This window comes from Tigriopus californicus, chromosome 3 (assembly GCF_007210705.1).
Source record: "Tigriopus californicus strain San Diego chromosome 3, Tcal_SD_v2.1, whole genome shotgun sequence".
Taxonomy (NCBI): domain Eukaryota; kingdom Metazoa; phylum Arthropoda; class Copepoda; order Harpacticoida; family Harpacticidae; genus Tigriopus; species Tigriopus californicus.
The window spans coordinates 12414541-12418635 of NC_081442.1; positions in this window are offsets into that span (position 1 = coordinate 12414541).

Below are 4095 nucleotides of genomic sequence, written 5' to 3' on the forward strand. Positions count from 1 at the left end.
AAATAGTAGGAGTATTTCCAGTACAATTGACCATTTCTTACAAATTCTGGCGGCTCCTTCTGCTGGAGACGCCAAGTTGGCGTAAAGCACGATGCCAAGAAGGGTCAGTAAGGCCAATGACCTCATAGTGCGGGAGCAATTGAAGACTGAAGAACCTTGGAAGGAGTTGTGGAGGGATCTGGCTCCTTGAATCAACTATGACTGAAAGACTGCCAACGCGGGACCTTAAATACAATTTCTGGGTCATTCACACGTGTCTTGCAAGTAGAAGATTGTTTCCTGTTAAGGGATTGCTCATTGTTATTACCTTCCAAGTGTCACCTTTAGGGGCAGGGCAGTTTGCCGTTGTATGTACGGTAACTAGGCTCCACATGCCCACTTGAAATGATATGCTCATTGAAGGTCCCAATTTCTCAATTCCATCCAAATAAAAACCGAAGGGTAGTGCATTTCACCAAAACTGACACAAAAATGGCGTTCGTTGTGACAGGATACGCCCTGATAATCCCATATTCCCACATGGGGGTATATGCCTATATGTTAGGAATGATTTGCGCATTAGTCATGTACAAATGTCGAATGGAGAAGTAGAGGTCTTTTAGTTTGTCATCTTCAAGTTCTTGATCTGTCTATAGTATCAATGTATAGACCCCCCTTCTTGTTCAGTAAGCTCCTTTATGTCAGCTTTCCAATTCACTGGAAATGAGTTTGATCAGGCAGTTTGCTCGAAGGTTTTCTTTGTAGGGGACTTTTATTTTGCGGTTAGCGTTGTAGAGTGGGAGGTTAGTCCTAATGGGTATATTCCCATTTCGAAATCGACATCTAAGTCGTTTGAAAAGCTGGAAGAATTTGCGATCTGGAGCAATTTCTCCCAGCATGTTGGTGTAGCCACTAGAGAGAATAGGATTCTCGACTTGGTCTTTTCCAATGACCCTGATCTGATCCAGTAAGTCCATGTGACACCTAGTAATATTTCGGATCATTATGTTCTTGAGATAGGAGACTATGGTTAATATGCTTGGGATCAGTTCTCCAGTGTGTTTTCAACCCCACTGAGTCCAAAAGATAAAGCTCATTGCGCTGAAGATGAGTCTGTTGAGATTAACAAGGTCAGTCAAGTTGAGCGTTTAGATGATCTTGTAGTCACAGATCAAAATGCTTTAGAGGCCATCAGAGACTTGATACTCTCGAATTCTCCTGGCCCTGATGGTGCGGCATCTCAGTTTCTTATGAGATGCTCACTGGTTCTTGCTTCTATTTTCTTCTACTTCATGCGTTGCATCTTGGATCAGGGCAATTTTCCATCTTTACAAAAGATAGCTCACGTTGTTCCAATTTTTAAAGGGGAGATAAGTCGCTCCCTAGTAATTATAGGCTGATTTCTCTCACTTCGAATATTGCGAAGGTGTTTGAGAAGATCATCAAGTTCAAACTTGTTGAATTTCTTGATATTCATGAAGTCCTTCCTCCTAGCCAGCACGGTTTCCGAGCACATTTTAGCACGGTGACCCGACTGATTGAGCATGTGGTAACCCTGGTCATCTACGTGAATAAACGTCAGTCTATAGTAGAACCCAGAGCGAGACACTTCATTGGTGACCCCGACTTACGAATACTACCTGACCCGACAGTCTAGGCGCCTGCCCTGTCAACTTCCTTCATTTCGTCAGCGTCTTAAGCTACGTTTTGATCATCATGGCCACCCAAAACCCCGATTCTGCCTTTGAAACGACTGAACCCGTAATGGCCGTCTCTGTGAAGATTCCTAGGTACAACCCCCGTCTTCCAGAGAGCTGGTTCCGTTCGGCCGAAAGTCAGTTTCGTTTGGCCAAGATCACCACCGAGTCCACAAAGTACCACCACGTTGTGGCGGCTTTGGAAGTGGAAGAACTCGATCGCTTCAGTTCCATCATCGAGACCTGTGACGATGAGGTAGATTCTTCCTCTGGTCAACCTTACACAAACTTTAAAAACCACGTGTTGAAGGCACCATCCGGAAGATGATCGCTACTAGGAGTGGTACGAAGGACGATTGGCGCGCTCTCATGCTTCAGGCTGAAGCCACCGCCGACGAAGTCCTCGACCTTCTCGATGAAGTTTACGAGGCGGTCCCACAGACGACGTCTCGGTCCTCGCCGAGGCCGCTACCGTCCGCAAGAAGGCCACAGACAAGCAGGCTGAGGACATGGAATCTGTCCAGCTTGCCATTGCCAACTACACCACCATTGGCTCCGGAGCCAACGCAACTCCACTCTCATCTGGCCCCGTGACCCCCAGGTCACTTTTAAACCGTCTCGGATCTCAAACCGACCACCCTCACCGCCGAGTTCACTGCTCCCGAGATGAGGCGCTGGGTCAGAAAGTTCAAGCTTCTTTTGAATCATCGCATGGAGAGACACTCCCCATCTCTGGCCAGAAAGGAATTCTGGGGAACCTTCTCAGCTCAGCGCTCGAAACGGCCTTGACCGATCTACTGGAGCATCCGGACAGGGACCTCCAGGACTGCATGGTCGCCCTGGAGCTCCACTTCCTCACCCTCAAGCCGATCCTTGGACGCAGATGGGACTTGCTCCACCTTGAGAAATCATTCCGCCCCATGAAGGACTTCATGACGGAGGTGCGCGCCTACGCCGCCGAGGCCGAGCTCACCAAGCTCACCCCGAAGAAATTCAGGTGCTCGTTGTCCTCCGTGGGTGCAAGAAGGAGGCTGATCTGTACAGGGAGCTGCGCAAAATTGAAGAGCCAACCATGGACAAACTGCTCGCCGCAGGCCTCTTGGAGGAGAAGCTCGCACGTGAGGCTGCGACCTCCCAGGTCATCACCGCCGTCGGGCCTCTCCGGCGGTGGAGACCGCCGAAGAGATCATGGCCGCGATTGCCGCTGCATGCCTGGATGCGGACGAGGTCACACTTGTGATGTGTGTCCATTCCGTCGCAAGGAGTGCTTCGGGTGTCAAAAACCAGGCCACATCCAGGAGCTGTGCCGCACCATCCTCGCCCTCGCCCCTCATCACCTGCCTCTGATAGAGGCCGGTCCAAATCGCGACGCTCCGGCAGTCCCGTGGACAACTACAAGAGGGACAATCCCTCCCGTAGTCCGTCATACACCCGCGTACAGTCTATCACTGCCAAGGTCTGCACGACCACGACCTCCGCGACCTCCGCCGTCGCCGAGACCATGAGGATTGTGATGCCTTCCAGGTCTATGTCGACCATCCAGCTCGGGTGCGTCAGCTCGACCGAAAAGTTTTCTCTCTCCAAGTCTTGCCGGACTCCGGAGCCCCGCCACGGTCATCCCGAGTCGCTGGTTTCTACTTTGCCTCGCACACCTTCCATGACCAAACTCATCGCAGCTAATGGCACTGTCTTGCGCAACCTCGGCAAGGTTGTGCTTATGTGTCAAGCTCCCGGTGGAGCTCCTGCCACAGTATCCGCTGTTTGATCTCCGGATCTCCCTGGAGGAGCCCTGCTCGGTCGGCACGACTTGGTGGCTCTGGGCATCCTCCCTGCGGATTTCCCCGCCGTCCATCAATGTCTTCTCAAGCCCAAGCGAATTGCATCCCCGCTATCCTGGCGGCTATTGACCGCATCGAGGCCAAGTACAGGCGGGAGAACAAAACGACGACGTGCTCGAGGAGGGACAGGCGGAGCTTGCGCCCCCGACACGCGAGGAGGAGCTCGACCCGGCCGAGATGGTGAACAAGACGGTCAAGCGCATTGCCTCCACCAACCCCAGGCTTGAGGAGCTCATCCGCAAGGAGGCCGGACGCGGCGTACTCGGCTCTTCCCTTGGAAACGCAGCGGGAAAAATGAAGGGTGATCCCATGCATATTGAAATGAATAAAGATTTCATCAAACCTTGTCGTGTGTCAACTGCCAGAGTCGTTCCTCATCACTACAGGGACGCTGCTGACAAGCTCATCACCGAACTTGTCAAGGCAAAGTCTATGGTTAGGGAGCCAGGTCCAACATCTTGGTGTTCGCCAGCTCATTTCGTCCCCAAGCCGAATGGAAAAGTACGCCTCGTCATTGATTACAGAACTCTGAACAAGGCTACAGAGCGTCCAATACATCCATTCTCCTCTGTTCCGGAATT